We start from the raw sequence: 10,864 nt of genomic DNA on the forward strand, positions 1-10,864 counted from the left end.
AGATACATAGACATGATAGACATACAATAAATATACAACAATAATATGCTATCAATATAAATGTCAGAGCTACTAGTACATGACATAAGATGAAATATCAATCTGTGCATAAATACGAGTCAGCTGTGTGTTGGGTGTGATGTGCATGGATGCAGGATGTGTGTAAAATGTGGGTCAAGTAAAAATTACTATGTATTTTTTTTTTTTATGTGAGTGACTGTATTAATTATTGGTCTAAATGAGCGATGCAATACCTTGCTGAAAGTTAAGTGTATGAATGTAGGTATATGTGTGAATGTCAGCGAGTGTATATGTCTTTGTTTTGACAAAACATATGTATATGTTTTGACAGAAATGTATATCACCAACGGCTATAGTCATTTTTCTGCTGAATTAAAGCAATAACACAATTATCATAACGTTGATATTTCATTCAGCACTCTAATGTCAAAACGATATCAATATACAAAATATCGCTATATCAGGTTGTATTCCTGACTGCTTTGGTCAATTTCAGTTTCAGTTTTAGTTTCAGTTTTTTTTTCTCCTCTGGTATAAAAACAAAAATAAGTACGACAATATCAAACATATTCACTAGTCATGGACATAAACAGGAGTTCTCAGTACATAATAATGTAAATAATACATTTATTTCATGACGACAATTTTTAAGTATACATGTGGAGGAGACCGTTTGTCAATAAGCAAATCGCTTAACTTAGAAAACGGCCTCTAAACATTACGGCTTGATACAATTCTACTTTTTTTTTTTCAAACTGAAGGAACACAACCAACACACATATAGAATACAAATAGCGTAAAACTTTCATGTATTTTAAATGTCATTTGATAAAAAATAACCGGAGGGCCAAACCCCCAAAACTCGCTTACTTTTCGAGTTAGTTCCACTCTCTCTACAAACTAAGTAGACCATGCTTATTTTCAAGTTTGTATTGTAACAAACAACATTGCACTGGTCTACCTAAAAGAAAAATTGTTGCGAAAGCCTCCAAATCCAAGATGGCGTCCAAGATGGCCGCCATATTTACTGAATTTGTTATTTGAAAGATAGAATTTTATAGAAACATCAGATTTCAACAAATTTGATGTCATATGAAAGAAAAGAAAAATTTCTACAAGTTGATACCATTATTGTAGGCTATTGTGATAACTGAATTGAGATTTTAAGGAAAAAAAAACACTCATTTCTTAGATATTTTTTTGAAAAAAGGAAAATCATGAAAATGCTTGATTCAGTATAAAGCAGAGAAAGACTGAAGGATTATCTTGAAACGTTTCAAGAATTTTGTTTGACATATAAATAATATTTGGAGAAAATTAGGGGTCAGTACCATTTTTGGTTCAGGAGTTACAATGTCTCAAACTTGAAAACTCACTATGTAAAAATTGCCACTTTAGTTCTGACAAGACCTTGTTGGTCGTAAAAAAAGCTCGCGCGCGCCAAGACAGACGCAGACTTTTTTTTTGGACAAACAAGGGTTTGTGCCTGCAAACTAACTTTTCATACCAAGTGGTAGCTCAGGTGACGCTGATCGCTGTTATTTCAAAGTAGATTGTTCTGAAGCAGATGAGATAAAGCAAAAATATTTTTCAAATGTGACCCTGCACCTCAAAACAAACAAAAAGTCGCCAGACATGAATTTTTAGTTAAGACCATGTTCTGAAAGAGCAGACTTTAAGCTTTAAAATGACATATAACTCAAATCATATGGACTCTCCTAACCTATCTAAATATTGGAAAGAAAGCACAAACTCAGGAAAAGTGTGAACTGAGAAAAGAGGCTCTGAAGTACGGTGTCTATTCAAGCGCTTAATCTTTTCCAAACCGTGCTGGCTGTGCAATGAATGGGACAAAAAACAGGAAGTAAACCACGAGAGTAACAACAATGAAGAGATTATCAGATTAAACTGAAATTAAGCATGCCTCATTAACACATTCTGTCCATAGTCAATGCCAACTTTCAAAGCAGTAGCGCTATCTTTTCGAAAGTTATTAGAGTTGAAAGTGAAGAGTGTGGACAAGGTTTTTCAGAAATGAAAAAGGAATTCTAAAGACACACCTAATCACACTATTCTGCCAAAAATGTTCGAGATAAACCGCTAAAAAACACTCTTTCCTGTCCGTTTTATGATACCAAATTTTAGCATAATGTAAAAGAAGACCCGCTCTTTCAGAAAATATGAAAAAGTCAAATTCGGCTAGGTTGACCCATTTCACTTATTTTCAGTCCTCACCCAAAATCAGTGTGTGCGACTTTATGTTCGTTTTGAGGTGCACGGTCACAAATAGAGGTAGAAGCTTGAAACAATCTTGCTATAGAAAGTTTAAAACAAAATTTGAATCAATCACTCAAAAAATTCAAGATTGCAGGCCATCAAAGTTGACATAGTATATTGCACCAAAGTAACAGTATTATTTCGATTTTGATACAATTTTGTCTGTTTTGCTGGGGATCTATCTATATGGTTTTCATATATTCTGAATATTGTAATGCTATTTCAAACCGTCTTGGGTTTTTATAGAGACATTTTTCAGAATGCACCATGAATATTTCTCTAAAAAGTAAAAAAAAAATTAAACATTTTAATGAAAACCATGTAGAGTTTAACATATTATTTTCCATATGATTAATATTTGGAGAAAATCAGAGGTCAGTATTGTATTTGGTTCAGGAGTTATAATGTCTCAAACTTGAAATCTCATTTTACATAATATCATGTATTTACACGCATCTGATCCCATGACTTCACAGAGGGTCAAATCCAAGATCGTGCTTACTTTTCGAGTTCCACTCTCTCTATAAACAAGACCGTACATAATATTAAGTACACCTCAGTAGATTTGTTGCAAAAACCTCCAAAGTACAGATGCGGTCCAATAGGGCCGCCATTTTTATTGAATTTAACATTTCAAATATAACATTTGATAGAGACATTGGATTGTAACAAATTTGATGTCATATTATGAAGGAGAGTAAAACTTCCTAAAGTTGATACCACTTTAGCTGTGTATTGTGATAAATGGGGGGGGGGGTTGTTGGCTTCTCTTTTTTTTGGGGGGGGGGGGGGAGGAAATCCATATTCTTACATTGTTTTGAAAAAAAAGAAGAAATGTAAAATGCATGATTTAGTAGTTATCAAAGAAGAACTGAAGGATTATTTTGAAACCTGCGATTGAGATTGAGATTTACTGAGACTGAGACACAATTCATGTTTATGGAATTGCAGGCAATATCATACACTGTTGAAAAGTTAACATCTCAAACTTGAAAAAATTACATTTATGAATTACAGATTTTGCATACAATGTGTTTACATGGTCACATGTAATACTGTAATGGTCTAGTGACTTGCAAGTGCCTGCAGACTAATTTTTCATGCCAAGTGGTAGGTGACGCTGGTCGCTATTACTGTAGCATTTCATAGTAGATTGTTCTGAGGCAGATAAGACTGAACAGAAAGTATTTTCCAAAAAGAGATAGGAGCTTGGAATTTGGCGCAAATTTTGCCAATGTGTCATATATAGCGACAAAGATAGTATCCACACAAAATTCAAGATAGCGGTAATTCATCGAGCAGTGCACGTGAAACAAAAACCCAGCTTTAGTTAATTCCTCAAACTAGTTCTAAACTGTGAGTTAGGGATAGAACAACTAATATACAAACTTAAATCAGTATAATTAATGCTAAATATTGTTAGCTGTACTAAATAGATCTGATAAGAATGTTTTTTATACTAAGCTGTCGTCAGTTATCATGGTTATGGTTTCTTGAAAAGAAATGGTGATATCTCCGTATGTTTTAGGCTTTATTATAATTTGTTTTTTGTTTTACATGGTAGAATGTTTTGTGATACAACTAACCTGCACATATAAATCGAATGTGATATCTCTCCCAATGGTAAACAATACCTTTAGTGTGTTGCGTCAAAGTTAAATCTCAACTTATAATTTGATATATTTTTTCAATCTTCTTATATTGTTGTCTATTATATGTTTCTATACATCCGAACGATATTGTACTAGTGTAAACCATATTGAGGGTCTTTTTTTTTTGTGGGGGGGGGGGGGGGTGGAGCTCATTCCAGTGTTTGGGTAAGGCCCGATCTTTGATTTTTTTTAAAAAAAGAAATGCTTCTGTATCAAATTACTTGTATGTTACTCTGCTGTTGTAGAAACGTGAATGATGATGGTATATGTATAATAATGTGTGATCCGTAGATGTCCTTGGAAGCCCTTCTGATCCGAGAAAAACGGCGGCAATTTCTCAAATTTGCTCTTAAATGTATTGGGTGAAAGTACTTTTCAGTATATTGTTCGAATAAAACTGTCCAAATTGATTATTCGTGCTGTATATTCACATTTACAAATAAGCATGCTGAAACTGTATTTACTGTACATTAAAATTTTTCTTACATTGTTTTTAGGCTGATTTCATGTGGGTTACAGTGTCACAATTGATCTGAACTTGTGCAATTGGTAGATGCTTTCCCGTATTAGATATCACTCCAGAGTGAAAATGTTCTTTTTCATTCATTTTAGAGTGACCTCAGGGGTCACTCGAAGAGTGGCGAGTGATCTAAAAATTCACTCTAATTTCACTCCAAATTCACTGTTTTCTGTTATTTACTCCTTCAAAAGTGGAAACTTTCATTTCTTTTTCTTTTTTCGGAGAGTAGAATATCACTGGTTTTAAAAATGTCTCCATAAAAACCTAAGACGGTTTGAAATAGCATTACAATGTTCAAAATATATAAAAACATATAAATAGATAGCACAACAGACAAAATTGTATCAAAATTGAAATAATACATTTAATTTGGGGCAATATACACTATGTCAACTTTGATGGCTGTCATCTTGATTTTTTTTTTTGAGTGGTTGATCTAAATTCTGTCTTAAACTATTTATAACAAGATTGGTGCCAAGTTTCAAGCTACTACCTCTACTTGAAAAAAAATTTTTGTTTCATTTCATCTGCTTCAGAACAATCTACTTTGAAATAATAGCGATCAGCGTCACCTGAGCTACCACTTGGTATGAAAAGTTAGTTTTGCAGGCACAAACCCTTGTTTGTCAACAAAAAAGTCTGTGGTCGGTGCGCAGACTTTTTTATGACCAACAAGGTCTTGGTCGCAACTAAAGTGGCCATTTTTACATAGTGAGTTTTCAAGTTTGAGACATAATTACTCCTGAACCAAAAATGGTACTGACCCCTAATTTTCTCCAAATATTATTTATATGTCAAACAAAATTCTTGAAACGTTTCAAGATAATCCTTCAGTCTTTCTCTGCTTTATACTGAATCAAGCATTTTCATGATTTTCCTTTTTTCAGAAAAATATCTAAGAAATGAGTGTTTTTTTTCCTTAAAATCTCAATTCAGTTATCACAATAGCCTACAATAATGGTATCAACTTGTAGAAATTTTTCTTTTCTTTCATATGACATCAAATTTGTTGAAATCTGATGTTTTTATCAAATTCTATCCTTCAAAGAACAAATTCAGTAAATATGGTGGCCATCTTGGACGCCGTCTTGGATTTGGAGGCTTTCGCAACAATTTTTTTTTGAGGTAGACCAGTGGAATGTTGTTTGTTACAATAAAAACTTGAAAATAAGCATGGTCTACTTAGTTTGTGGAGGGAGTTGAACTCGACCTCTGTTTTTAGCTTTCGGCCCCCGGTTAAAAGGACAACACAAGGTGGGAAATATAAAAAGAAGGTATTAACAAGAATAGGGGACAAGAATAAAGGGGTACCCGAATAGGGTAATGCTAATGACGACGACAACAATGACGATGTTCATGACAATAACATCAAAAGAGTAGAATCAAATTAATTATTTTCACTCCTGACCTTTTTTTAGCCATGGCGACACAGTGTCCTTACCCGCGCAGAGTCGACGAGATCGAGCTTCAAAATCTTGCAACACGAATAGCGCCCTCTTACTACCAACAGTTGGGCACCAATCTCGGCATCAGCTATGCACAGTTGGAGCAAGTAAAAACTAAGCATCAGCTTGACATGAAAGATGCCATCAAAGACATTCTCGTGTGCTGGCAATGTGACCGCTCCACGGAAGAAAACACTCGAGAAACTCTCGCTGACATCTTGAAGAAGAGTGGCCTCGGTAAACTGGCTAACCAGTTGCGAAAATGTAAGTAGTTCACTCTATTTTCCCAGCATAAAAGCATCTGTAGCTATCACTGTCATAGGAACTTCTTATGGTCATCATTAATTACATGGCTATCACTGAAAGCGAGGGGTAAAGATATGAGTTATGGGTTTTCTTTAATTTCTGTACCCTCTGTACAAAGGAACTTTGTAAGACCGCAAGTGCGGACCTAAATTTTCTTTTTTAGATAAAATGTCTGAAAAAGGGAACCAGCGGGAAAGCAGTAGATGATAGGATCGATTCCCGCTAGTCCTCCCACCCCCATTAAAATATGTTTGTTTTAAAAAAAGAATGTGGGTCAGCAGTTGCGGTCTTATAAATTTAATTTTTACAGAGGGTAGACAAATTCAAGATAAGTTTTACCTAATATCACTATCATTATTGTCGTTATCAGCGATATTCTACAATTACAATATACTCATAACATCAGAATAAATGAGATTGCGAAATATTCACTGATGATTATCTTGTAATAATGTTGTTTAGAACGTTACAGTAACACATACATTTATGTATTCATATGTATACATCAACTGAAGGGAATTTTAGAAGCTCATATGTCATGATTATTTAGAATTCTTGGTGTCTTGGTACAGTAAGACACGATATTTCATGGTTAAGTAGCATGCAAAATAATTTACAAAGACAAGTTGACCATATATTTTTCAGAGAGTGTCTGAAAGTTCAGCTTCCCCTTAAGCTCGCGGTCTCAATTCATTTCTTCGAAATAATTTGATTGAATGATTAATGATTTTTCAATTATTGTCTGTGTACTACTATAATTCACATATCTCTATTCATTATGTATAATATATATCTTATATATATTATATATCTACATATACATATAATATTATACATATATATATATATATACCGTTAGATTTACCTTGTATAAAATGCAAAAATCGAATCAAATCATAAATCAACTTTAAAAGACATCTCAACACCATAGCGATGAGCTATGGCGTTAAATAGCCACGTTTATGCTCTAGCAGCCTTGAAAGAGTATGACAACATTACAAGCTATAGCTCAGCACATGTTATTCTCTGTTTCTTTTTGGACACAAAAATCTCCTTCTTCGTCTTCATTTCATAGGGCTGAAATTGTCGCATTACCACGAAAAACACAAAAAGGTTACAAAAACGGCAAAACCATTTAAAGTTTTGACATGTTGATGGTTATCAACAGTGATGTAAATCTACTAGAGTTTAAACCGTGAGATATTTTCATTTTTTTTCTTCATAGTGAAATAACTTCGCCAATGACATTGTTCAAATTTTCAAGACGATATTGTGAAATTTAAACCTCCACTTACCAATTCGTTGGCGGTCATCCGAACCGTCGTATACCCGATTTGCGGCGAAATTTTCGATTATGAGATTTTCAATGATTTCGATAGTGGGCATTCCGTATACTGTGAAATTTTTAGTTTCTAACTTGATGTAGTTTTGTGTAATTATCACTTTTATAGAGTCATGTCATTTCATTTTGTTCATTTCCCCATAGGCGCGCGTGTTAAAACACAGCGATACGCCGTCCTCTCCCATATACGACAACTGTTCGGATGACCGAAAACACAGTGCGTGCGGTCAACGAACCGTCGTGTATCGAGCGCATTGACTTTGCGCGTAATGTTTTAATATACGACGGTTCGTTGACAAAAATAATAGCAAATGTCAGTCATAAAAGTGTAGCAATCATGACCGAAAAAAATGGGTAAACTTCAAACGCGATGTCATTCTTACGCGAATACTGCATATACGACCGTCACGGGTCGGATGACCGCCGACGAATTTAGCTCATGTTAAACAAGATGGATTTGTTAGTTCTAAGTACTCGGACGTTCAGATGATAGACGCACAGATGACTATAGCATGCCATGAGACTATGCTGCATGGATATTCGTTAAAGTGTAGATTTATCCATCTGAGGAAAGAGCAAATAAAAAAAAGCCTCGAAGCTGACGGCTCTCGGTGGCACGTTTGCTCTTCCGTCACGGTTCTCTACCGTGACACGATGGCCCTTTATTAGCGAGCTTTCCATCTACGACGCTAATCCTACGACGCGGCCATTAGGCAAACATGTTGTTCTGGGCCCCATATCATAAAAAAAAAAAAAAAGTTGATATGATAGCAACTCTTGCTGGCATGGCAATTGTCATAGTCATGACAAGAATCCAGCTTCCTGATTGGCTGTTCCCAATTCCATATAGAGTTGTCATTCTTAAAGTCGCTGCTAGAGTATTTCTTTGAGTGCAATCTGAGCCTAATGCACAAGGCCTTAACAATCTATCAGAGACCAAACGGCCACAGGCTTTCGGTATCGTCAAAACCAGTTACCTTCTTTACGAAAAGGGAGTGTTGTGGCTTAAATAGCGGATAATGTTTCGCTTGTGAGAAGAAGGTGATATTTTCGAATTCTAACTGAAGGGAATATCTTTTAAAGGGTCCCCTAGACCCAGGCACCAAGGGATATCTATGATTATTATGAAAAATATGAAAATTAATGTATTCATCATGTCACCAGTCCTTCATTTTATTTTTTATCTCTGTCATCATAATTGTTACCCTGATCAGGCGATGAAGAGATTAGGCCAACGGGGACAAAGCCGGCGAGGCCCATTTCGCAGCAGACGACTGCTCCGACGCATCTAGACAATCATGTTAATCAACCGACGCCGAAGCCTAGTCAAAACAGCGGTCTTCAAGACATCGTCAGTGCCCTCGGCAACATGATATTACCTCAGCACAACTCTCACATATACAATGCCACCTCACAGGTAGTGAAAGTCGTCCTCCGCGACCAAAACAACGATGATACAACTAACGTGCTGTCGCCGAAGCAACACTGTTGCATAGCAACACCGCGAGGTCGTGTGAAAGTTTCCGCTTTCAAGAAGAGTAGCAGTACAACGGACGGCTTCGAGAGTAAACCCGTCGCGAAATTCGCCGATAATTCGGATAGAAGCTTCATCGTTAAGCAGGCGAGTGACGACAAAAGTTTTGTGTTTGTGAGAGCTATGTATGGAAGCATTCGTAAAGAGGAAAAGTAGTTCGTTTTTTTTTTACTTTTTGTAAAACAAACAAATAACAATACAAATAAACAATTGTTAACTAGACCAATCTCCTTTTTGAAGAATGTATCTTTACTTCTGCTACGTTCCACGTTCATTATTCAGCAATTTGCAGCATGTATGTGTTAATCAAACTTTCTCCCTATTGTTAACCTTTTTTTTTTAAATCAAAATTAACATTCGTGTCATAAATAATATTCCTTCTGATCTATTTTCCCTCTTTCTATTTAGCATGATACAAACGAACAACAGTTGCTAAGCTGCTTTTCTATTTCAAAACATTCTGTTCTCCCTACCTTATGTATTCTTTAACGTTGTCAGAGTACGGTAATCATGCGTTTTACAGCTGCGTGCTTTTAAAATCAACTAAACTGTACATAAGTCTGCACACTTGGTAAAAGTTGCTTGACAACAGCGAACAAGTATGTTATCACGAAAACTTTCTTACCGATATCAAAACAAGCAGTATAAAACAATTGTAAAGAATAAAATAGTGTAGTGATTGTCATTATCGTATGAATCTTCTGCAATTTTGCAGTCTCACTCAATGAGTAATCACCTGAAGGGACGTGTAAGCAAGGCAACATGTTTGTAGCTTTCGCACCAGTTAAGCAATGTTTGTTTATGCGAAAATCAGGTACACATCGCATCGACCGGCAGGGCATTTTGTGATATTACGTTGCTGTATGTGAATAATGTTGGTGCCCAGTTGCCACGCATATATGGCTATTACTTTGAGCACATTGGTTGATTGTTATTGGCGACGAGTTATTGCTGTTTAATGAGTTCCGTTTCTGGATTCAGTGATACTATAATATGGTGGGCCTGACTGGTTGCGAACCCAACCTGGCGGCTGCAAAATTTATTAATATCAATAATAATGATTCTCTAATTTTCACTCATGATTATTTATATACACACCCATTTTACAATGTTGTGGCGTGATCCAATTAACTCACCCTATCATTCATCCATTCTAACATAACAGACTAATAATAAAAAAAATCGTAAACAACTAATCCACTCTGCAGATAAAAGACCGAAGACATCCTTTATTGATATAAAATTGAAGGGATTTCGTCTTGAATTTCATATAAATAAAGGATTTATTATTTCGTTGACACAACGACTGCCCGGCTAATTTTGTCCCGATGTACATACACTACACTTCCCACTACACTAAGCTACAATTCTATGAAACCGACCTTTTTAATTCACTGTAGATTAGAATATCATATCTTTTTAAAAGAATCTCATTTTTTAAAAACAATTCGTGAGAGCTAACAATATAAATGCTTTGTGAAATTACGCATTCTGTGTGTGGGGAAAATGCGCTGGTATTTCGCTCCGAACTACCGTAGTGGGGCAGAAACGCTGAACATTCTCTCGCAGATAAAGTTTTGAAATGAACGGATCATTTATTATTATAACGTTGGGCAGATCCTTATCTTGAATAAGACCTGAAAGTAATTTGTCTTCCACGGACGAATTCATTTCATTCAATCAGCCCCATGTGTTTTTAAGAGTTGATATAGGTTTTCCCGGCCAATTTCGCACTTTTGTCAGTCCATTTGATAAAAGGTTCATTCA

General features: G+C 35.4%; 1 pseudogene; it reads left to right on the top strand.

Moving 5' to 3' along the window:
• Positions 1-5,890: 5,890 nt before the first annotated feature.
• Positions 5,891-9,105, top strand: LOC140230002 (uncharacterized; annotated as a pseudogene).
• Positions 9,106-10,864: the final 1,759 nt, after the last annotated feature.

This window comes from Diadema setosum, chromosome 6 (assembly GCF_964275005.1).
Source record: "Diadema setosum chromosome 6, eeDiaSeto1, whole genome shotgun sequence".
Taxonomy (NCBI): domain Eukaryota; kingdom Metazoa; phylum Echinodermata; class Echinoidea; order Diadematoida; family Diadematidae; genus Diadema; species Diadema setosum.